Source organism: Odocoileus virginianus, chromosome 4, assembly GCF_023699985.2.
Source record: "Odocoileus virginianus isolate 20LAN1187 ecotype Illinois chromosome 4, Ovbor_1.2, whole genome shotgun sequence".
NCBI lineage: Eukaryota > Metazoa > Chordata > Mammalia > Artiodactyla > Cervidae > Odocoileus > Odocoileus virginianus.
In genome coordinates, this window is record NC_069677.1 from 2,423,806 (window position 1) to 2,450,763 (window position 26,958).

Here is a 26,958-nt window from a genome sequence, read left to right on the forward strand (position 1 = left end):
GATGAGATGGTTGGATGGCATCACCAACTCAATGGACATGAGTTTGAGCAAGCTTCAGGAGCTGGTGATGGACAGGGAAGCCTGACATGCTGCAGTCCATGAGGTTGCAAAGAGTCGGACCTGACTGAGCGATTGAACAGACTGTGTGCAGTTTTGGGATTGAAAGATCCACAGCATGACTTGGGGCTAAAGTGTCTAAAAAATTAAAGGAAGGGCATTGAACTTGACCTATTACATAATGGGATTATAATAGTTTTGGAGAGGGTAATCACAGAATTTTTCATGAAACCCTAGATTATCAATACTACAGGGAAAACCTGAAGTTTGGAAAAGTACAAATAGAGTCAGAGAATGAAACCCTCTTCAGTATTTTAAAGAATACCTACCTTGAAATGAAAGGTAGCAAAGACTTAGAGATTCAGTATGCAGATTGAGAAATGTTATGGAGGATATACCAAAATAGACTACAATGGTATTTATATTTGAGATTGGCATCATGGAAGAATATCAAATGTCTTTCAACCTATTGATTGATGTCTCCTTTTGCATCCAAACAGGCAGGATGGATCACAGCTTTGATGAAGCTACTCCAAAAGTATGAGCAGCACTCCTTTAAGATATTATCATTTTGTCCTGTTAGGGACAGGGTGACAGTCACTCTTTATGGCTGGTCTTCATGGAGAATCAGGATTAACTAGCCATTTGTAAACATTTCTCTATACATTTGTAAACTTTATATGTCTGAACTTTGGCTACTGAATATTTCAAAGATATATACCTACTGTTCTGAGAGCAAAACAGTTTTTCTGATGCCAAGTCTTGTGGGTTGAATGGTGGCTCCCTAAAAGATATGCTCACATCTCAATCTTTAGAAGCTGTGAATGTGGCCTTATTTGGAAGAAGTGTCTTTGCATATCTAATTAGGTTAAGAATCTCTAGATAGGATCATCCTGGATTATCCAAGTTTGTAACCCTGTGTGCATACTAAGTTACTTGAGTCATGTTTGATTCTTTGTGACCCTATGGAACACAGCCTGCCAGACTCCTCTGTCCGTGGGATTTTCCAGGCAAGAATACTGGAGTGGGTTGCCGTGCTCTCAGGTGATCTTCCTGGCCTGGAGAAATACAATGACATGCCTCTATAAGAGACAGAGGAGAAGACACAAACACAAAGGGAAGGCCATGTAAAGAAGGAAGCATAGACTGCAGGTAAACAGCTGCAAACCAAGGAATGCATGGAAGAGCAAGTAATTCTCCCCTTGAGTCTTCAGAGTGAATGTGGCCCTGCTGATTCATTGATTTCTGATTTCTGACCTCCAGAGCTGGGAAAGACTACCTCTGTTGTTTGAGGCCATCAAGTTTGTGGTAGTATTTTATGGCAACCCCAGGAAACTGATATACTTAGAACAAGGAACTGTTTCACAAAGAGGTAATGGAATGGATTAGAAACAACATTTATGCAAGATAGACTCAGATTTTAACCTAGATTTTCTCTGTACAAACTGAGTGATATAAAAAAGGAAGTTACTTTATATCTCTGATTGTCACGTTTCTCATTAGTAAAGTGATGGTAAGTTCTCAATGTAGGGTCATTGTGGGATATGGAGGTATATAAAACACCTCACTTACTGTAAGCATTACAACAGCAGAATATTATTCTGATCAATATTCAATACTCAATTAACCTATTAATAATTAATTCAAAAATGTGCCAAATATCTGTAAAAGTTAAAAACTGTTGTTTTCCTTGAGAATAAACATTTTAGCAAGGTATTAATTAGAGCATAAGGGATTGATTAATGTGGAAACTGGTTGTGCAATACCAAATGTTTCGAAAACCTTTATTTCAAACTTACTATTCATGCCATTTTAAGCAACCTCCTCAGTTGTCAGTGGAACCATATTCAGTCATGTCCCTTTATTGTCTCGTATTTAATATCCTCCCTAGTTTCTTATAGACAAATAATAAAAAGTAATGCCAGAGTATTACTGGAAAATATTTGCATCTAGCCTGGGCTTAAGTCAGCCAGATACAGAAGCAAAGACTATGTTAATAGAATTCTCCTAAATGTTAGTCTAAGAAAATTGACAATAGCATAATAATCTCTAGGACAAAGTTATCAAATTCATACCAATTATGAACACCTTTGGTTATTCTTGACATTAAGGCAGACAAAACAATAAAAGTAACTCTAACAATAATTTTCCCAGAGGAACAATATAGGAATCATGCAGTTTGAGTATTTCATATTCTGGAATAACTCCTTAATATCAGAAAATTGAGACTCTAGTAAAGCTACTGCAAATATATGCAACAAAAATGAAATAAATTTTTAAGAATTGATGGTTTTTGCTTTTCTAAGGATAAATATTTATAAGAATAAATACTGTAAAAATAAAAATATTGAAAAATATAACAGATTAGCTATAATGTTATATATGGTTATTAAAACATTTATTCTTTTACTCACTCATTCTCTCAACAACTATTTATCAAATGTCTCATCAGTACCAGGCATTATGTTAGGTATAAGAGATAAGTATCACTGAATGAGATATAATATCATTTCCTATCTTAAAGATTTAACTAAAACAATCAATTAAAATAAGGCTTACATTATAGGAGCACAATGTAAGGCAATTAATTGGGGAAAGAGGGAAGACAGACAAAGAAAATGAGCTATAAATTGAGATCTGCTAAGTTATTTCTTTAAGGGGAAGGAGGGAAAAATGGACACATTTTCCATCCATATGGAGGACATCTGTAAAGACCAGAAATGAGAGTGAGGTATGTGCTGAAAGCATGAAAAGAAGTTCAGTATGACTGGAGCATGGGCTTCCCTTGTGGCTCAGCTGGTAAAGAATTCACCTGCAATGTGGGAGACATAGTTCGATCCCCGGGTTGGGAAGATTCCCCAAGAAAAGGGAAAGGCTACTTACTCCAGTATTTTGGCCTGGAAAATTCCATGGACTGTATAGTCCATGGGGTAGCAAAGAGTTGGACATGACTAAGCAGCTTTCACACACACATGATTGGAGCATAGGAAGCCAGGTAAAAAGTGATTTAAGTCAGACTGGAAGAGGAAACAGGGGCTAGATTTTAAGATTAATATTAAGGACATCAGGAGAATGTTCCAATAACTTGGGTGAGATAAGATGGTACTGTAAACTAGAGTGTTAGCTTTGGTATGGAGAGGAATGAAAGCATTTAATACACACTTAGGAGAAAGATCAAAAATATTTCTAAACATACTAGCCTGATACCCTATTTAAATTTACTACCCACCTACTAACTGTATATAAGTCTTCATCTCTTTTGTCCTATATTTAAAAATAAATTTGTTGAAGCATAATTGTAAGACAATAATCACATAAATTTAAATTTGATAAGTTTTGACACATTGACCAATGAAATCACTACCACAATCAAGATAGAAAAATTATTTATCACCTTCAAAACTTTACTTATGCAAGCATTGATCTACCTTCTGTCACTATACATTAGCTTATATTTTCCAGAATTTTATATAAATGGAATCTTATACTATGCATTTGTTCTGTCTGTTTTCAATGAGTGTCATAATTTTGAGATCCATTAGGTTGTTCAGTTCAGTTCAGTTTGGTTGCTCAGTCATGTCCAATTCTTTGCAACCACATGGACTGCAGCATGCCAAGCCAGCCATCACCAACTCCCGGAGCTTGCTCAAACTCATGTCTATCAAGTAAGTGATGCCATCCAACCATCTCATCATCTGTTATCCCCTTCTAATTCCTGCCTTCAATCTTTCCCAGCCTCAGGGTCTTTTCTCAGCAGTCAGTTCTTCACATCAATGTCCAAAGTATTGGAGCTTCAACTTCAGCATCAGTCCTTCCAATGAATATTCAGGACTGATTTCCTTTAGGATTGACTGGTTTGATCTTGCAGTCCAAGGGACTCTCAAGATTCTTCTCCAACACTACAGTTCAAAACCATCAATTCTTTGGCATTCAGCTTTCTTAATGATCCAACTCTCACATCTATACATGACTACTGGAAAAACCATAGCTTTGACAAGAGGGACCCTTGTCAGCAAAGTAATGTCTCTGCCTTTTAATATGCTGTCTAGGCTGGTCATAACTTTTCTTCCAAGGAGCAAGTGTGTTTTATTTTCATGGCTGTAGTATGTATCAATAAACTGCTCCTTTTCATTGTTAAGTAGTACTCTATTGTACACTATTGTACTCGTATTGTTACAATTTGTGTATCCATTAACCTCTTGATAGACATTTAAGCTGTTTATAATTTTTAGCTTATACAATAAAGATGCTAGGAACATCTGTGTACAAGGTTTTACAAAGACATAGTTTCCTTTCTTTTGTGTAAATACATAGGAGTAGAATGACTGGATCACACGAGTACATGTTTAACTTCAAAAACAACTGTCAGAATGTTTTCCAAGGTGGCCGAACCATTTACTTTCCCACCAGTGATGTATGAGGTTTCTGACTTATTAACATTTTTGCCAATATTTAGTATGGTCAGTCTTTTTAATTGCAGCCATTCTAATAGGTGTAGAGTAGTGTCTCATTGGGACTTCCCAGGTGGCTCAATGGTAAAGAAACTGTCTGCTGATACTTGAGACTCAGGTTTTATCCCTGGGTCAGGAAGATCCCCTAGAAAAGGGAATGACAATTCACTCCAGTATTCTTGCCTGGAGAATCCCATGGACAGAGGAGCCTGGTGGGCACAGTCTACGGAGTTGCAAAGAGTCAGACAGGACTGAGCAACTAGCAATAACAGTTTCCCTTTGTTTGCATGTTCCCTTAATTTGCATTTTCCTAATGCTGATATTGAACATCTTTTCACGTGCTAATTTACCAAACCTGTATCTTTTTGGGAAAGTGTGGTCAACTCTTTTGCCCATCTTTAAAATATTTTGTTATATTATTATTGAATTTTGATATTTCTTTATATTTTCTGGATATATAATTTCTTTATCAGATATATTCTTTACAAATATTTGCTTAGTCTGGGACTTATCTTTTCATTGTTTTAATAACGTTTTGAAAGTGTAAAATTTTTTAACTTTGATGAAGTCCAATTTATTTTTTTATGGATCATGTGTAAATGGATTCTGTATTTATCATCTCCTAACATACTTCATAATTTGCTTATCTTTTTCAATAATGGATCTCAAGTATCTAGAATGGTACCTAATACATAGTACCTAATACACTGAATACAGTGAACATTTGGTTAATAAATAAAAATTTCCAGAAGTCAAATGCAAATTGTGGAGACAGTTTGCAGACAACACAGAAAATAAAACAGTCTTAAGTGCAAGGACATATTCAATTTTTGCTATCTGATCTAATACAAACATTTATTGATATAAGTACCCAATGTAATAAATTCTCTCAGTTAAAGGAATTGGCACCATTTGCCTGGAGATAATTCTCCCCCAAAATATGAATTTGAGATTCTGTAGAACTTAAATGTAAATAGTGAGTCTCCTACCCATCTCCATCCCCCACACCCCCAGTAACTCAAATCCTATATGAATTTTTGTAAATAAATTAAAGCTGCTGAATTCTCAAAAACTCTAATTGTGCCAATTATAAATAAGCCTCGGGATGGATTTCAACCAGCAGCGTCCCCAAAACCATTATCTGAAACTCTAATCCATTATTTTTTCTTTCATAATTAATTTTTCTAAGTAGGTCAGTACTATTCATTTTATTTAAGTGCTGTTCCAGCAGTCCCATTTTCTCAACAACCAAAATCAACTATAACTATATACATATATTTTTAAATTAAATATACTAAAACATTCTTATATTATGCAAAACACTAATTAGACCATTAAAGTTTTTTCTAATAAGTAATAAGTTAGTGTGGAGAAGGAAATCACAACCACTACAGTATTTTTGCCTGGAGAATCCCACGGACACAGGAACCTGATGGGCTACAGTCCATGGGGTTGCAAAGTGTGGGACATGACTGCTTATAAGATAATGCACTATATTGGTACTCAATTGCACATCTTGACCATACACAGTCAAATAGAATCTTGTAAGCACCTCAAGGATGTCTAGATACATGGATGCTTAAATAGGTATATCTCATAAGAAAATGTTTATTTTATTATATTTTAGCATCCAAATCACTAGGAACGTTACCAGAAATCTATATAAGTAAAATAAACACATGATATGGTAGGTATACATTTTACATGTTATATGTATAACTATATATACCTGCATGTGTGTGTGTATGAAATCAAAACTCAACTCAACTGGAACACAGGGGATAAAATGGTCAAGCAGTCAATAGAATTTGCCACACTGAGGAGCTTTAATTCTAAGACAGCTCCTCAGGTCCTCCTCACTTAGAACTTATATATTCTCTACTAGGCACAATTCTAAAATCTTTGGGATCTGCTCTCCTATCCTCAACAGATTCAATATTGATAATGCAAGAGTGTAGGGGAGTTTGTGGTTGATGCTAGCTGCCAGCAGCCTGACATGGGGAGAAAAGAGAGCTTTGATAGAGCTCTGATAGAGCATCTAGGCAATGGGGGCACTGAGCCTGCTGGTTAGGAAGAAGCCTAGTGGAAATGGGCAAAATTTCTGGGAGGAAGGGTTTGATTCACTTGAACATTCTCAAAGGATGAACTTTTTGAGACTCAGCGACAAGGTGATATAGATCCAATAGGAGACTGACAGTAAATAGAAATTCATTATTTTGTTATGTAATGCAAGTTGCTTTTTAAATTATTGTTTCCCTATAAAATTTTACCACCATGTATTTGTGAATATTCTGAGTGAACTAATACCGCCTGATTTTTTTAAAAAGCACTTTTGACACTACACATTAGCTAACTCTTTCTTAAAAGATAATGAGATGGATGAAACTGGAGCCCATTATACAGAGCGAAGTAAGCCAGAAAGATAAAGACCATTACAGTATACTAACACATATATATGGGATTTAGAAAGATGGTAATGATAACCCTATATGCAAAACAGAAAAAGAGACTCAGATGTATAGAACAGACTTGTGGACTCTGGGAGAAGGCGAGGGTGGGATGTTTCAAGAGATCAGCATCGAAACATGTATATTATCTAGGGTGAAACTGATCACCAGCCCAGGTTGGGTGCATGAGACAAGTGCTCCGGCCTGGTGCACTGGGAAGACCCAGAGGGATCGGGTGGAGAGGGAGGTGGGAGGGGGGACCGGGATGGGGAACACATGTAAATCCATGGCTAATTCATTTCAATGTATGACAAAAACCACTGCAATGATGTAAAGTAATTAGCCTCCAACTTATAAAAATAAATGGAAAAAAAAAAGATAATGAGAAGATGAGATCTTGCATTTCTCACCAAAATAGAACTACCACAAGTGTATCCATTATAAACCACTGAGGTATGAATTTAGGGAATATTAGGCTGAATATGGGGCTTCCCTGGTGCTCAGTAGATAACGAATCCGCCTTCAATGTAGGAGATGTGAGTTCGATCCCTGGGTTGGGAAGACCCTCTGGAGGAGGAAATGGCAACCCACTCCACTATTCTTGCCTGGAGAATCCTATGGACAGAGGATACATTCCATGGGGTAACAAAGAAACTGAAGTGACTGAGCACACAGGCTGAATAGGGGGCTGCTGTCCATGGGGGTCACAGAGTCGGACATGACTGAGCAACGAAGCACAGCACAGGTGGCACAAGTGGTCAAGAACTTGCCTGCCAAGGCATGAGATGTAAGAAGTGAGGTGAGCCCTAAGTCAGGAAGATCACGTGGAGGGGGGTACAGCAACCCACTCCAGCATTCTTGCCTGGAGAATCCCATTGACAGAGGAGCCTGGAGGGCTACGGCTCATAGGATCGAAAAGAGTTGGACAATACTTAGGAGACTTAGCACACATACAGGCTGAATATGGAATACTATCTTAACTTTCTGCAATACCCCCTGAACCATCACCAGAGTTCTTAATTCAAATATGTACTTCTGATCTAAAAATATGCTAGCTCAAGAAACTGAATGATTACCCCTCAGCTGAAAGCATATTTAGTGACCTGAGATAGGAGAAATTTCACTTCAGTCAAGCAAATGGTTTTGGTTTTCCAACCAAGGGAAAGCTTCATCATGTAAGAGCCATCATTATAACAGAATGTGACTGATTTTTTTTTTTTTAAAAAAGATGTGTTTTAACACAGACCTCTAATAAGGGCTATTTTTCATAGCAGTCACCCTGGTAGAAACTTACTCCAGGGATACTGTCATTACTTGAAAGTTGGGGCCATTGCCTTTAGAATTAGTTTCTGAAAAAAAAACAAAAACAAAAACAAAAAAACCCCAGCCTTTTTGCTTCACAGCTACCTTTTCTCTACCACCACATGCTGCTGATTACCCTACTATGAATGTGCCTCACTTATACTGATCAACAAAAAGCCTCCTCCTGGATTTGGTATCGTGGCCTACTTATCCTGAGCTTTGCTCAGGGTTGGGGGTTGGAGAGGGTTTATGGGAATTAAGAGAGTCTATTTTTGACCACTGAATCTGTGCGGCACACCAAATTCCTTTGGCCATAAAGCAATATAAAATTGAGATTACCAAGGCCCTATACCCGGGACCAGAGAATAAAAATTCTCCACAACAAAGAGGACTTTTAGGAATCATTTTCATCTAAAGTTTGTGTGCATGTGTTTCTGGCTTGGCTCTTAATTGACCTGCTCTTCCAGTATATGGTGCCTGGAATCTGAGGGAGAACTTTGTCCTTACCAGGACAGTTGTCATAGAGTAACACAATAAGTCAAGTATAATGAGTTAAATTTGAGCACCTAGTCTAGGGTTCTATGTACCCTGTGGGTCTTCAGTAAGAATTTGCTAATTATGTCTGACTCACTTTCAGTGTGAATAAACCACATACATGCTGCTATTAAAATAAAACAACCAACACATATACTTTGTAACTTCCTGGAAGTAAAAAAGCGAACTTGCAGAATCACTCTTACCCTTCTTAATCCCCTCTCCCTGCAAACCAATTCAAAGGAAGAAAAGAATACAAAGGGAAAGTGAATGTAAGAAAAACAATTAGCCATTGCAGTCTGCAAAGCCTGTAACATTATCTAGAATGATAGCATGGCCATTGTTCAGGCTGCCAGAGCCCTGCATGTTTGCTAGCTTACCCGAGGTCCTGGGAGAATAATAAACTAAGCAGATTAGATTGTAGCCTGATGCCTCAATGCCACCACCATCTCACACAACAAGCAGACTGTTCTAAGCATCTGAACACATGCAGGCAGGTAAACCCAGAGAATGGGCACTCCGTGTTGGCGGGAGGGGAAGAGGCTGCCAACAAACAGGGCCTGTTTATTATTTAACAGTTGGTACTGCTAGAGGCCTGGCACCACTATAGAGCACTCTCTGTTTCAGTGCAAGTCAGCCTGATTATGAGAGCATGTGAGCCAAATTGTGTTTACCATAGTCCGTGAGAACCTCAGTGCCCCCAACAGACAAGGAAATTCTTACAACAGCTCTCATCCAAACAGACAACATAGCTCCTGAGATGGAGGTAAAAGGCTTTGTGTGCTTAAATCTTGTCTGATCATCTGCTCAGTGTCTCTACGTGTACTTGCTTTTTCTCTGCTTAAGACTAGTCATTCCTCTTCAATGACACGTGACTCTGCTTTTGGTTACTCTCCTTTGGGACCTAAATCAACCAAATAATATGTGAATCGCCCATCTACTAATAATGCTCAGGCTAGTCGGCATACTTTGGCTTTCCAGCAAAAGAATTTGCTGCACATGACACCTACCTCCTGCTTCGCCAGGACTGCCTCTGCAGTAAGTCTTCTCTGCCAATGTGGGCCACAGGTGGATGCCTGCCTACAAATCCAATCAGCTGGATAATGTACAACTATCACAAGAGTGGACCTTAATGACAAAGAGCCCTGCTTAGATGGGTCACCCCATTAACTTTGATTTGATTATTCTGCCCCACCAGAACACTTGGCTTTACAACCACAGATGGCACCAGCTCAACATAAAACCTGTAGAGAAAGTAGTCATGTTGGGTTCATAGATTTTCAAAATATTAAATATGATATAAAAAATAAAAAATGGTAAGTATTGAGATAGTCTCTGGCTCCTTAGGAAAGCACTAATTATTTTTAATAAGTAAAAAAGGTCAGACGTTGATGCTGGCAAAGATTGAGGGCAGGAGGAGAAGGGGACACAGAAGATGCAGTGGTTGGATGGCATCACAGACTCAATGGACATGAGTTTGAGCAAACTCTGGGAAATAGTGGACAGGGAAGCCTGGCGTGCTGCAGTCCATGGTGTCACAACAATAGGGCACATGAGACAATTGTGTTAACTAGGCAACACAGGTCATCTAATCATTTCCTTTGAAATTTAACATAAATCAACCACTCTTTTAAGTGTAAGAATCTTGGCTTTTATCTTTAATATACACCAATCTTCAATACACACAATATATATCAAGTTTTTGATACCATGCATTCTATACATTTTTAAATAAATTTGAGATAAAATGGGCTCAACATAAACTAATTCAATATTTTGAAACTTAGCTGTACCTTGGATACGTTCCCTATGATCATGAGTAAATCACCAAAATGCTGTCTACCAATGAAGACAGAGGCACAATAAAACATATTGTCTTACCTGAAACAATGTATATTAATTTTTATGCTTTGTTTTGTAATTGACAGTTGATATTTACATGCTGAAATATCAAAATGTTTTTTGTTTATTTTCCTTAATAAACTGCTTGTTTTTGCTTAATAATCTCTCAAGTTTAAATTCTACTCAAAGAAAATAATATATACTAAATATAGCTGAATAAAGTTAATTTTATACTTTTCATTTTATTATGTTTTCAAAGAAAGTACTTGTCCATAAGTCATAGGTCAGATACACATACATAGTAGATAAAACTATAACAACAGAGCAGGTATGAAAAAATAATTTCCTGGTTTAGGATAAAGTTAATTCCTAATTTAAAATTTAATCAATTCTTCTACTGATCAGAGATACTTCATAAACAGCCCCAAATTAAGGAAGTTAATTCTAAAATCAGGGGGCTTCTCTCAAAGCATCCTGCATATAATAATGCTCATAAATGCTAGTTAACAGCAGAGCAATGGGTCCAATTATAGTTTCACAAAAGGAAAAGTGCTCTTTCAGTCATGACAAAAATATGAACAAGGATTTTTCACAATGAGTAGATTAAAGATGAGTGACATGTATTTATTTTTGCACTAAAATACTTCACAACGAAGCAGAGACATCAGTTCATACCGTTGACAGATGACTATGTGCTAGATACTCCTTTAAGACCTTTATATGAATGTACTCATTTAATCCTCACAACAACTGAATAAACATGTACTATTATTTCCACCATTTTACAGATAAGGAAATTGAGGCACAGTGAGGTTAAGTAACCAGCCTGAGGCAGACTCTAATAGCACTGATCATTCCATCTGAGGTCTGTATTTAATTTAAAGCTATGTGGTCCCAGTGACCTGTAAAATATTAGTGTTAAAGCAATTTAAAATTATCTAGTGCATGGTTCTAGAATTCCGGGTTGGAAAGGAGGTTTGGGAAGATTGTGAAGCCTCAAAATTTTGTAAATAGATATACTTTTCTGAGAAAGGAATATGAACTATGAAACTAGTCTAAATTTCTCAAGTGACATATTAAAGAAATAAAGCTATGCATATAAATGTCATATATTACAGTTAGTCCCTCACATTTGAACCTTCAGGCTGCAAACCTTCAAAGATGCAATTGTGCATTCCATCAAGGTAGGTGTGAGTAGAATTGCAGCTTGCCTTCTGTCTCCTATTGCTGATGATCCTCCACCTCAACCATCTCCCACCTTCTTTCCCTTCTCCAGTCAGTAACTCTTCTTCCCTGAACATGTGATGCCAGCCATTGTACTGTACTACTATACTTTTCAAGGTACTATACTGTAAGATTAAAAATGTTTTCTTTATTTTTTGTGTTTGTTTGTTTTTTATGTATAATTTGTGTGAAAAGTATTATAAACCCCTTACAGTGCAGTACTATATAACCAATTGTGTTAGCTGGATATCTAGGTTTGCTGCACTTATGAACAAATTGGACTTATAAATGTGCTCTCGTAACAGAACTGATTTGTATGTCGGGAACTTGCATGAGAAAAAAAGTAGAATGAAGCCGAGAAACCAGAGCTCCTTTCATTATCTTCTCAACCCTAACACCCTCAGCTGACTTGGCCTTCCATGGCAGTAGAAACCTGAGGGAAGGACACAGAGAATTTACCTCTGCCAGTTCCCTATTACTCACTAAAGCAAAGGAAGGAGACCAGAAGAACAGAAACTCTCATGGAGTCTGCTCTTGGATAGTCAGTGCTAATGGGGGAAAGGTGAGGGAACACTTAAAAGATAAGAATTTAAAAATTCTTGAAATTTCTTTTTATTACTCTTGGATCTCTTAATCGTAATTTATATTTACACAGAAATCATCTATTGTGTCCAAATTTTTCAAATTTATGTGTATTTATGTGTATTTATGTGTATCTTCTATTTCTATGATTACTTCCCTTCCTATATTTCTAACTTTCTGTATTTGTGGGCTTTCTCATTTGGTAATTAAATCATGTAATATTGACTTAGTCTTTCCAGGTGGAGCTAGTGGTAAACGACCCGCCTACCAATACAGGAGACACAAGAGACACAGGTTTGATCCCTAGTTTGGGAAGATCCCCTGGAGGAGGGCATGGCAACCGGCTCCAGCATTCTTGCCTGGAGAATTCCATGGACAGAGGAATCTGGCAGGCTACATTCCATAGAGTTGCAAAGAGTAGGACATGACTTAAGGACTGAAGGGACTTAGCACATATGCATGCAATGTTGATTTATGTATTGTTTTGTCATTCTCTTTTGTGAAATACAATTCATGTCTCTCTTTTTTATTTTCTAATTCATTAATTTCTGATTTTATTTTTTAACAATTTTTTACTACTACTTTGCATATTTTTTCTTTAAACAAACTTCCTGAGATGAATGATAGTATGTTTATAATTATTTTTCCTCATAATGTTAATATTTAAAGCGATGGACATTCCTCTGAACACTGCTCTAACTCTACCCATATGTACTTATTTTCTGTACATTCTGTAGTTTAATTTAAAAAATAGATTTTAAAAGTTTAAATTTTACCAAGAGATAATAGTTTTAATTTTTTATTTAATATTAATCTCTAACTCATTATGTTATGATTGAATATAGCCTGAATTTTCTCAAATGTCCTTCAGGCATAATAGTTTTTCTTCTTTGATCTTTTAACATGGCTAATTGTATTAGAAGACTTCCTAAAAATAAACTATGTTTTAAATAGATAACTTTTTAGTCTTATATTTATTACTTTAAAATAAAATATATTCTTGATCTTAATTCTGCCACCTTATTTTATATTATTTCAAAATCACTTATTTTCTCTGATTTACTTCATTAATGTGTTTTCTTCCTAATAGTTTAGAAGTTTTATCTCAGCTTGTCAATTCTCCTATTGAAGTGTTTCTCAAACTTACAAGGTTTATTTTAAATGTAGGTTCCATGTCTCATCCCTCTCCACCAAAAAAAATCAGTAGGTCTAGATTGAGATACTGGGTATTTTTTAAAAGGCTTTATAATGCACATTCTCATGGTCTGATGACCACATCTTGAGCAAACTGTTCTAATGGTTTACTTTATACATTTTAATAATGGAGATAAAGTCTTATTTTTTATTCCATGGCTTTATAATACAAATTTGGTTTAACTAAAAAATTATTCTAAAAATCACGAATGCACTCCACTATATTCTTTTTACCTTTCCCTCTCTCTTTCTTCTTATGGCTGGACTTTGATTAAATTGTTACCTTTAATTATTATCATTATTTTTATAGCTTTATAATGCATCTACAGGGGCTTCCCAGGTGGCTCACTGGCAAAGAACCTGTCTGCAAATGCAGGAGACTCAGGTTCAATCCCCTAGTCAGGAAGATCCCCTGGAGAAGGAAATGGCAATCTGCTCCAGTAATCTTGCCTGGGAAATCCTATGGACAGATGAGCCTGGTGGGCTATAGTCTATGGGGTTGCAAAGAGTTGGACGTAACTTAGTGACTAAATAACAGTGCATCTATATCTCTGTTACTAAGTTTGCCAAATTTGGGCAGTATTGATCCCTCATTCCCAGCTTTTAAACACAGGTGAATTAATCTACACTTGCCTCATTATTTCCTTTTTACCTTTCAAACCTCTCAAGTTCTGTCATGTTATTATTTTTATATCATCAAGGTTTATACCATTTATATTTTATTATGTAACATCTTCCCTTCCCTACCTGTTTTGTTTAGTCATAAGTTTATTTTTAAGCTGATCTGAGATTCACTAATGTTTGTTTTATATTGGCTTCTTTTAATAGTTTGTTAGCCTAAACTCATCATTAACCATTTTGTTTTGTCTTGTTTGTTTACCAGAATAGTTCATGGTACTACAAATACTTGCATTTCAAAATTTTGAGGCAAATTAAATCTCTCCCCTTTCGATAGTTTTTTAATATATGCTTTCTAGCTATCTTTCTTCAGCCATAAAGTTCTGTAATTTCAACAAGATAGACCTCAGTGCTTACTGCTCAGCACCATGAATTTCCGAGGATATAGTGTGCCCTGTTCCATATAAAAATTTAGGACAATTTTCAGCAAATTTCTATTCTATTGCACATTGAAATTGTTTTCCATTCATTTTGTTCTTTTTTCCTTCACAAATATCAGTTTTCCCTATATTTCCTTTGCCTTCCAAAGGTATAACATTAAATTGTATTTATTCAATTTTAACAGATAATGCATTTACATGATTTCAGAATGCAAATATGTGAAATGATACACAGTAAATGGTCTACCTTTTATCCTGTTTCCATTCACCCAGTTCTTATACAATCCTATGACATGTAACTACTGCTATTAATTTGCTTGCTTTTGAAAAACAGATATGCCAGTAAAAAACAACACCACCACTCACATTCTTCTCTTCATGTGTATAGTTTTATATAAACATGCTGATCTACACTTTGCATTTTTCACTTAAAATATGTATATTGAATGGATATTCAATAGTTCATTAACTGAATCCTCTACTGCCAAGCATTTAGATTGTTTCCTATATATATCCAACAACAAACAATGCTGTAGTGAATAATCTTGTGTATATATTATTTTGGGTTTCCCTGGTAGCTCAATGGTAAAGAACCCACCTGCATTGCAGGAGATGCAGGTTCAATCTTTGGGTTAGAAAGATGCCCTGGAGAAGGAAATGGCAAAATGGCAACCCACTCCAATATTCTTGTCTAGGACATCTCATGGACAGTGGAGCCTAGTGATGAGCTATGGTCCATGGGGTCACATAGAGTTGGATTCGACTTAGCGACTAAACAACAACAACATATATTATTTTATTTATGGAATAAGTTCTTAAAATCAGAGTTGACAGGTTAGAGAGAATACTTGTTATTTTGGTAAGTATTATAAAATTTATTCTCCATTTGAAGTTGTTTATTTTTGGCATTTTGATAGTTGAAAATCCATCATTTTTCTTATTTGCATTTCTCTTATCATGAATATTTTAATCTTTATTTATCTTATTGAGTTGAATATATGTTAATATGTTTAAGGGCCATTTGAATGTTTTGTGCCAGTTTTCCTATTGAGCTGTTGGTCTTCTTTCTTATCAATTTGTGGGAGTTCTGATTTATTAGGGAGATAAATATTTTTATTTGAGATATGAGCTGCCAATCATAATTATCACCTTCTCACATCATTTAAAAAGTATTTTTAAGGTTTTTTTTCTCATTCACAATTCTAGTGATATTATTAGAAGTTCGTTCCTTCTGCTACTTTCTATATCTAATATGGCTTTTAGTTCTATAATAGCTCTATTTTTGTCTTCCATTTCTTTCCTGTTCTCTTACAGGTTACTCTTTTTTGTTGTCTTACCTCTTTAATCCTGTATATCTAATCTATGACCTCTTATTTTTATAAAGCTACAGTTTCTTCTATTTCTTTGCTATTATGAGGAAAAGATATTGTTTTCAAGTACAACTCTTTTACTGGTATAAATCTTGATCTTCTATTCCTTATGTCACTTTTGATTTAAATTAGCTACAAATGGGTTCATGCTCGTTCCTTTCTGATTATTTCTCATCTTTCAGTCAGACAATTTTATTAGCTGTTTGCTGAATAGGAGAGGCTGGAGGAGTGAAATGGGGCAGCATAGAGTTTCATTTTGTGCCATATTTGCTGGCACATTATAACTTTTCTCTTCAGTTCTACTATGCATATCTTTCAAGGAATATGCCTCTGCTCTGTAACTCCCTACTTGGGTTGATGTGAGCCCTAAAGGACTTGCAAGAAGCCCTGTGTGTCTCAGATCTTTCTGGTCATAATTAATGTTTGTATTCCTTTTCCTAAATGTGATCAACATGGCAAAAGCTAATGTGGGTTACTATCTCCACCATGCCATCCTCACATCCTGTTTTGGTATATGTAGCAGGCTGGTGCCAGCTTCTCTGTTGACCTGTGCTGTAGAACAGGGCTCAGGCTGCATCCACAGACCACTGAGAGCCTAGATTTTCCTGTTTCATGTAAGCAACTATAGCATGTGGCCCTCAGAGTCATTCCAACTACTTTGGATATTTTGGCTATCACATGTTTGGCTAACACACTCTTGATATCCCATTTGACTTGGTCTAAATTTCATAGTATTCCTTTGTTATTTGGGATTGTGTCTGTCTCCTAAAGGAAGACGGGTTTTATCTGCCTCATTTTAATTTGCTTATTTGTTTGATTGCTTGTTAGTTTTTGTATGAGGAGGTATGAAATAAAACTGCATTTACATTTTCATCTATGTCCTCTGAACTGGCAAACAGAGTACTTCACTTATTAGCACCTCTTCAACTCTTCCCTCAACTGATTGGCCTTCCAGTCCCCAAAACTGGACAAATCCATTGTAAGGGGTCAACTAAGTATTTGCATGAGTTGACCATTGTATGTATCCCCTTATAAGCATTTTTGAAATAGAGGCATTTAAACCCTAAAATTGAGACTTTCAGAGGAAGCTATGAAATGAAGCTAGACAGCATATTAAAGTGCAAAGACATTACTTTGCAAATAAAGGTCTGTCTAGTCAAGGCTATGGTTTTTCCAGGAGTCATGTATTGATGTGAGAGTTGGACTGTAAAGAAAGCTGGGCAGTGAAGAACTGATGCTTTTGAACTGTGGTATTGGAGGAGGCTCTTGAGAATCCTTTGGACTGCAAGGAGATCCAACCAGTCCATCCTAAAGGAGGTCAATCCTAGGTGTTCATTGGAAGGACTGATGTTGAAGCTGAAACTCCAATACTTTGGCCACCTGATGTGAAGAGCTGACTCTTTGGAAAAGACCCTGATGCTGGGAAACATTGAACGTGGGAGGAGAAGGGGATGACAGAGGATGAGATGGTTAGATGGCATCACCAACTCAATGGACATGAGTTTGGGTAAACTCTGGAAGTTGGTGATGGACAGGGAGGCCTGGCATGCTGCAGTCCATGGGTCACAAAGAGTCAGACACAACTGAGTGACTGAACTGAAATGAACTGATGAAATGAAGCTATGGCTATAGAATGACAAATAACATGGAAGATGTGAGGAAGCAGCTCAGTTCAGCTCAATTCTGTGATCAGCTTTCTTTATAATCCAACTCTCACATAGCCTTGACTAGATGGATGTTTTCTGGCAAAGTAATGTCTGCTTTTTAATATGCTGTCTAGCTTGGTCATAACTTTCCTTCCAAGGAGTGTCTTTTAATTTCATGGCTGCAGTCACCATCTGCAGTGATTTTGGAGCCCAGAAAAATAAAGTCAGCCACTGTTTCCCCATCTATTTGCCATGAAGTGATGGGACTGGATGCCATGAACTTAGTTTTCTGAATGTTAAACTTTAAGCCAACTCTTTCACTCTCCTCTTTCACTTTCATCAAGAGGCTCTTTAGTTCTTCACTTTCTGCCATAAGGGTGGTGGCATCTGCATATCTGAGGTTACTGGTATTTCTCCCAGCAATTTTGATCCCAGTTTGTGCTTCATGCAGCCCAACATTTCTCATGATATACTCTGCATACAAGTTAAATAAGCAGGGTGACAATATACAGCCTTGACGTACTCCTTTTCCTGTCTGGAACCAGTCTGTTGTTCCATGTCCAGTTCTGATTGGTGCTTCCTGACCTGCATACAGATTTCTCCGGAGGCAGGTCAGGTGGTCTGGTATTCCTATCTCTTTCAGAATTTTCCACAGTTTATTGTGATCCACATAGTCAAAGGCTTTGGCATAGTCAACAAAGCAGAAATAGACATTTTTCTAGAACTCTCTTGTGTTTTTGATGATCCAGCGGATATTGGCAGTTTGATCTCTGGTTCTTCTGCCTTTTCCAAAACCAGCTTGAAGAAGTTAGGGGGCCACAATTAGTATCTGAAAAATTACCTGAAGTGGGTGACTGATAGATATGTTTGAGTTGCTTTAATCTCTAGAATTTGCTACTACAATGCCTCATTTTCTCTACAACAGGAGAATAATAAGAGAAAGTAAGTAAATTTTTTAGTTAACTCTTTAAATGATTTTCTTCTAAACATTAAGGTGGAAATCTTTATTTCCAGTTTCTAAAGAAATGATATCATGAAAGTACACTGGCATGAGAAATTCTGAATTCTTAAACTCTGCCTGCCATGTATGATCAATAAAATTTTGGCGAATTGTTTAACCTACTCAAGCCTCAGTTCTCCCATCTGTAAAATGGGAACAGAGATACTTTTTTCTTTTAACCATAAATAGCATAGATAAAAATGCTTTGTAAACTAATAAACAACCAGAAAAGCAAAATGTTCATAATAATAAAGGATGATCTAGATAAAAATAAGGTATTATGATACTGTATTATCAAAGATAATATGGAAACAAGGGGGCTGTTTATCCTATAAACATGATATGCTCTTGTGACTTTTTTGTGTGTGTTTTCTAATTGTTAGGCTAGGCTCTGAACTGCCATTTCACTTCTCATTGCTTTCAGTGAGTCTGCCTCTAGGAATAAAACTTTCTCTCTGCTTCCTCTTCCACAGTACATTTATATAGTCATTGTGTACTTTTTTAATTGCCTAAATCTGCTGCGAAAGATGGTATAGAGTAATGAAAAGAGAAAGAAGCTCTGAAGTCAGACAGACCTGGTTTGAATCCTGGCTCTCTGACCTTGTGCACTTCATTTAATATCCCCAAATCTATTCCCTCCTTCATAAAATGAGTTATAAGTATATTTATGAGAAAACAAATTGTATCATATCTACATAAGGTTTGGTACATAGTATGGATTTTAAAATCAGAGATACTCTGAAGGGCTATCTATGGGTAAAGTTCTTGGATTTCATGAAATCTCATCTGCCTTCCTAAAAGCATATTTTGCTTATTTCTATGTTTCTTTAATTGAGGTTTTAAGACATTCAACAACTGATATATTACAATACTTTGATCAATAGCTTATTTTTGCATGAATCATTTCACTTTTTTATAAATGCTACCATAGAATCTACTTTTCCATAAGATCTACTCTTATTGATATCCTTGACTAATCTTATAGTTCCAACGGTTTTTCTGTTTCAATTAAGAACTTTTGTCCTAATTAACTTTTTTCTCTCTTGTAAAATAATATATTCCAATCATAAACTTTCAGGACAGAGACCATATTATCTCTGTACACAGTGCTCTAAGTATTATGTAAAAACTGTACCAGTATTAAGTAGTTATTATGCATGTGAATATTATGGATTCCATGAATTTACCCACTCTGCCTGAGCTCATTCCTAGAAGATCACAGAATATTATTATATGGCACTTACATAATCCTTTATCATTTTGCAAACATCCCATAATCATTTAATGGAAGTCTTCAAAACACTAGAATAGGTTGATCTTGTTATTACTGTTGCTGAGAAGAGGAAATAAAGATGAAATGATGAAAACTTGTCAGATATCACATCTCCTACTACCAGGAAAAACAGGATTAGCACTCAGTCTCTTATTTTCTGATCTGCTGATATCCATTGAGCTAGAGTTATCTTAACATCAGAGGAAGAAATAAATCCATTCATTTCCAAGAATTATAACTTGAAAAAGATCTGTTCAGTGTTAAAGAGGAGGCTCTCTTTATTTTCAAAATAAATAAAATGTAAATCCCAGTGAGTCTTGGGATGTGGGGGTGGGAAGGGAGGCAAGAAAATTGCAATGTAGGGCCAGTAAGCAGGAAGGAAGTAAAAGAGATGAAGAAAAAAAAAGGTGGTGGGTGAATCCTCAGTCTATCATCACATGGGAGAAGTAGTTAAAAAGCCAGGCCACTGTCTTTTCTCATTGATGTTTCCTCCAAACCTGTGGGAGAGGAAGAAACACTGCTGTGCCTTCATTTGGGGAGCAGTAGGACAAGGCAGTGTCTCTGCAGCCAAAAGGATCCCTTCCTGACAGATGTGGAGTTAAGAACTAGAAAATTATTCCCTAAAATCACTATCGTTTAGTCAGTCAAAACAAACAAGCAAATAAAAAACAGCTTCAAAGACAAAACAAGGTAGAGAGATTAAATAACATACAAAATTTGATGTGACCATCTAGCATTTTTGTGGGTTTAGGGTGGAGAGTAGAAAACACCCTGAGTTGGGATTTAGAAGTCCCGGTTTTAGTTAGAGCAGTTACATATCTAGCTGTGTGACTTCAAACAAGTGGCTTAAACTCTCTGAACCTCTGATCCTTCATATTTAAAATGAGGGGGTTGGTTACTAAGTAATATCTAAGAGTCCTTCTAGAGATTGAAATTTCCCAATTTATAATAGCAATAATTAACATTTTACAGTGCCTTCCCACCTACAAATGGTTTTCACATACATTATCTACTTTGATTCTTGTGCCAGGTCTGAGGCAGTATTATGAGTATGCCCATTTTAGAGGAGAGATTCAGAAACCACAAATGGCAGAGTTGGCATTGAACAGACATTCCCAAGAAGACAATACCCCTTTGGTAAAAGAACTAGCTAATGCTAACAAGGATAAGTAATGGCAGATAATCTAGGCTGTGAGCTCTTGTTTAGGGGGTGCCACAGAATTTCTGGATGCTGCACTGGGGCAATGATAATCTACCCTGTGGAATGTTATCTGATGATGTATTTATCAAAAAAAAACTAATAAAAAGAAAATTAAAAAAAGATACAATAATTGTTACTGCACTACACCCTAATGAATTATTGTGTTCAAGGTTCCTACAAAAAAGAAAGTAATATTATACTCGGCTTATGTTTTAATTGATTTATTAATATTTTATCACAGGAATGTAATTTAAGCTCCTCATGATTTAGATCTCATAAACCTTTAGCATTTTGCAAATTCAAATTCCAATTTAAAGCCAGGGCGAGCAATTAACTTTTCTATCATCTTGTCAGGGGAGAAGGTTCGTGTTTAATTTGAGACAAAGTGACAGAAATATATATACACTGTATGTATTACTCCAATTTAATTTATGAGTCAGCACCATCCACCTTCAAAATGTAGATTTAATAGAAGGGGAGGAAGCAAAGGCCGTGCTGTCATGATACGGCTGTGATATCTGCCCTGAATTTCTTATACATAAAAAAAAAAAAGCCCCTGGTTTGTCGAGATATCAGGCTAGATGGATTGCAGGCCTATTTTCAATTCTTTTGTTTTAAATCCATTTACTAATTCTTTGCTCACACAAGCATACAACCTCATACAGATCACAGGGAGCTCCTGCACCCCACTTCTACCTCTGCTCCTACCTCACTGTTGGTTTCATTTCTGGATTTACTCTAAATCTAGACGAGTGAGATACATTGTGGAAAATACGGTCTTCAGTTAATTTCTTTGCCCCTGTTCTCACATTTCAAAGCAAAAGGCTCCCCTAAACTTTATATTCTAATTTACAGGATACAGGCAAGTTAAAACCGTGTCACTTGCCAGTGATCCTTTACAGAATATTTAAGGACAGGATCAGAAGAAATGAGCTCAAACCACAGAAGGTAGTCAGGTGAACAGAAGGGACCACCCTTTGGTGGTTATTAAAGACTGGAACAGGGCTGCAGAGAGAGGTTAAGGAATTCTTCCTAGCTGTGTTGTCCTATAATTCACCAAAGGCACACAATGCTCTATGCTGATGAGATGAGTTACATGACATCTCCTCCCTGGTTCAATCAAAGGGAAGCAATTTACATCTCAAACCAGTTCTCTCATCAGTGAGACAAAAAAACTGCAGAAAAGAGACACAGCAAATGTGCTTATTTATACAGCATCAACTCAGTTGCCACTGTTCTTTATTATTTTCCTTCACTGCCTCCTCCTTGTATGGTGGCCATTTTTAATAGGATGCCTTAAATTCTAAAGTGAGCAAAACACAAGAATAAGAACAATTCAGGACCAAAAGTACTAAAGATTTCTCATGATTCTGACAATCACTGGCCCTTGTGGTACTGGGCCAGTCCCTTTGTTCTATTTAAAAATAAAATCGGGTTCCCTCTGCACAACACAAGAAGGGAATTTGAAGACAGTTAATGGAAAACTCTGGAAGGTAGCCTGGCAAATGTTTATTCACTTTCCAGGCATACAAAGCTGTGCTACATAAGTGAATGCAGTGCATTTGTTAAAGAAAGGCTATGCTGAATGAGTGTGAGGTCTTCATTCATAAAACAAACTTATTTTACTAATAGTCTCGATTAATCATAGCTTAATTATGTCAGATGTTTTGCACTTACACACGACAGTGAAAATCGCCAAAAGTGCATTTACTGCACCTGCTTAAATGCAGTCATATCCCTAAAAACTATTCCAGTGAAGGGGAAACAGCTCCTACAGACATGGCTTTTAGGCAGAATATGGGATTATGGCAGAGGGGTTTAAATACAGGAGGTAAAAATGGTAATCATACTCATCAAGTACACAAAGAAGTAAAAACAAGAAGCTCTAGATAATTCTTTTTAGTGGACTCACTAAAATAACAATAACAGCTTGATGAAGAGAACATGATTGTCGAAAGCTTGTCCATTTTACATTTTCTCTTTACATCGTGCAATAAAAAGGAAGCACCTGCAGTTTCTACTTGTGGGTGTTTTTTTTTTTTCCTGATGTTAAAAGAAATCATGGGACATCATATTTGCTCTAGAAACTCCTAGTCTAATCTCAAGCACACTCTCCCTCCTATAAAGATACATTTGAGCCTCCTAGGCATACCTGTGCAGTGCAGAGTTTCTACAGCCTACAAAGTACAGTCTTTGCTTCACACCCTTTTTCTTCATTAAAACACACCAGCCCCTTTTCATTTTGGACATTCAGCTAAAACTGACTTCTTTGTCATGAACCATTTTAGACAAATTATACCAAAATATGTTGTAATTTCCATTACTTGGTGGCCTCTATTTTACTGACCAACATCATCCCACTGTAGTTTCACTGTAGTGGCGTCCTGACTGGCGTCCTGACTTTCACCTAAAAAATTCGATTAACTACCCATCGTGGGTACTCAACGTGCATTAGAAAGCCATACACTTAATTACATTGGAGGGCTGGTGTGATCTCACATTAAACTTGAGCTATCTTTATTAAAAATAGAAATTGCATTTACTTAATGCTTCTTACAGTAAATCAGTCCATTTTAAACTTTCAAGATTGTATAATGAAACAATATTTTTTTAAAAAACAGAAAACATCTAAAGATTTCAGTAGAAGTATTTTACATGCCAAGAGAAGCATTATCTCTCTCTTTTCCCTTTGAACATTCTTTCCTTCCTTTTCTTGCCTTTCCCCCTGTCTCCCTTCCAACTCCCTCCTTCTCTTCCTCTTTTCTTTAATATGGAGGAGGTGATAGCAAACTTTGAGTAAGAAAATAACATTTTTGTTTCAAAATTCATGGCTTTCACTACCCCAAACACTGATTTAAAGGAAGATTTTTGGTGACTTCTTATGACATTCTTTTTCCCTTAGAGTCCATAGATAGCCTTTGGGGATCAAGCTATTTGCACATATTCCTATCATGGCCTCCAGTAGTAAAACACTATGGTTGGTGACATATCCTAACAAAGGTACTCTTTTACAAAAGACTGCAATAGCTAGTGAAGAACTATTTTTTTCAATTACATTTGTAAAGGCACAAAATAAATGCCAGTGGTCTGTGTGAATAAATAAAGTGAAGGTTCAGACTATACTCAGCAACTACAATGTCACTAATAGGTATCACCTCCCCTGCTGTTCTACATATCTAGATTCAAGTCTGAGGCTTTAAACTCTCTTACAGACAAAGCAGGGTGATGGACAAACACGTTTTTTGTGTTCCAATACCAAAGACAATATGGGAGAATAATCTCTTTCTACAGGTGTCTGTCACAATAAACACTCAATATACAAAATTCTGAAGTTATGACAAATTCATATGTTATACAAAATGGTTTTTCACAGGCCTCTATTGACAAGATAGCAATTCTGAGTGCATCAAAAATTGTGGTTTAACATTTTTATATTCATATACCTTTTTAAGAAAGATTGCTATCATATAAGAGATGTCAGTATTTTCAGATCAGAGATTTCCAGAGGAACAGATAACATTACAACAGACACTCCTCATAGTCATGAATCTAATAAGATCAGTTAAACCAGTGGGTAGGAGGTGCCTACAGGTGATTGTGAGGGCAGGTACTTTCGAAGTGGAGGAAACTGAAAATAAAGTCACACCGACAGTGCTGTGCTTTCATCTTTCTCCTTGCCCTCCCAGTCACCCTGCATCTCTCACGGATGTGCTTTAACTGTCTTGTGGCATTCCTCTTCAAGCACTTTTGAGAACTTACAGTCTTATGAAAATAGATTCGGTCTTGTATCACTGACTGAAGGCATTTGGTCCTTAATGGCTTTACTGAAATCAAAAGTATCATGAATACACCTTAAAATTTAAGACTGGGAATCATATTTTAAGGATGCCTTAAAGTCTTCCAGAACTACAGGTTGTATAGGGCAAACATGTGTACATCATATGGGCCAGTCTCTACCTGGCTCTCCAAGATTTTGAAGACTGTCAAGGTTCATAAAGCATTCTTTTCTTTTTCTTGGCATCCACTAGACTAAGTCTTACCTCAGGGCCTGAGGACATCTTTTTACCTATGCCTGGAATGTTCTTCCTCTAGAGTTTGGCTTGTTTGCTCTCCTTCTTTATTTTTGTCTCTATTCAAATACCATCATTCAGGAGACCTACATTGACAATCACATTAAAACAGCTTGTCACCGTCATTCTATCTTAGCTTGATTTGTTTTTTTTCATAAAATATGTTTGCTCCTTGGAATAAAAGTTATGACAAACCTAGGCAGCATATTAAAAAGCAGAGACATTACTTTGCCAACAAAGGTCCATCTAGTCAAAGCTATGGTTTTTCCAGAAGTCATGTATGGATGTGAGAGTTGGACCATAAAGAAGGCTGAGCGCCGAAGAATTGATGATTTTGAACTCTGGTGTTGGAGAAAATGCTTGAGAGTCCTTTGGACTGCAAGGATATCAAACCAGTCAATTGTAAAGGAAATCAGTCCTGAATATTCATTGGAAGGACTGATGCTGAAGCTGAAGCTCCAATACTCTGGCCACCTGATGTGAAGAACCAACTCATTAGAAAAGACCTTGATGCTGGGAAAGATCGAAGGCAGGAAAAGAAGAGGACAACAGAGGATGAGATAGTTGGATGGCATCACCAACTCAATGGACATGAGTTTGAGCAAGCTCCAGGAGATGGTGAAGGACAGGGAAGCCTGGCATGCTGCAGTCCATGGGGTCGCAAAGAATCAGACACAACTGAACAACAAGAAAATCCTTCCTTAAATTATACAATTACTTGCTTACTATTTGTCTTCCTCACTAAAATATGAGCTTTGTGACTCAAAGACTTTTGTCTTACTCCTCATCACTTAGCATCACTAGTGACTGGAACTGTGTCTAACACATGGTAGCTGTTCACTAGATATTTCTCAAAAAATAAAACTTATGGCTAAGATACTGTCTCTTAAATTTCACAATTTAGTTTCCATCTTCTGCTGAGAAGAGAAGGTATCATACAATGACCTTTCACATTTTAGACAAGGAAGAAGTCAACGTGGAAGAATGCTACTCTAGGAAGACTGTGTTCAGACATGGCTAGAAATCACAGCCTGTTGCTGTGGAGTGTTTATTTTATTGTCTGCCATTTTAGCTAGACCACTGAACTGATGGAATTAACCAAGGACCTAACAGGTCACAAGCACACAAACACCCCCACCACCACCAAAAAAAAGGCAAACAAAACCTCGTCAAATCCTCCTTACTCTTAGAATTGGAGTACTTGCTACTTTACTCCATGCCAACAACAGCTAAAGAAGAGAGGCATAAATCAGAATTTTGAAAGCTATTTCACTGAACCTTTCTTACTCATGTAAGAAAAGGCAATGATCCATCTATCCAGACTGGTGCATCATAAGGTCTAAGTGTCATTTATCTGAAACTAGGGATTCCTTGGAAATATTTTATATCACATAATAATTAAATGACATGATCTTTGTTTTTCCTTCAGATAAACATCAAACATTTGCTTTAAGATGGCATACAACTTTTAAAATACAAACACCAATTAAATGAGGTGTTTTTAATTAGAGAAAAAATGTCTATCATAATTTTAGTGGCAATAATAGTTCTGTACATTTCTCTTGGCAATTTTAACCTCAGATTTCTAAGCACTATGCAAACATTAATTTACTAAGTTCAGCTGTATTCTCCATGTGAATTCGAATTTTATCATTTCTTTATTATTTTCAGATGAGAACCACACAGACAGGTCCATGACTTGCCAAG

At 36.5% G+C, this 26,958-nt stretch overlaps 1 protein-coding gene across 15 annotated transcripts in view; it reads right to left on the reverse strand.

The window, feature by feature from the left end:
• ZBTB20 (zinc finger and BTB domain containing 20) overlaps positions 1 to 26,958 on the reverse strand; it is a 1,026,540-nt gene that overhangs the window by 728,411 nt on the left and 271,171 nt on the right. The gene's annotated exons all lie outside the window — the stretch shown is intronic.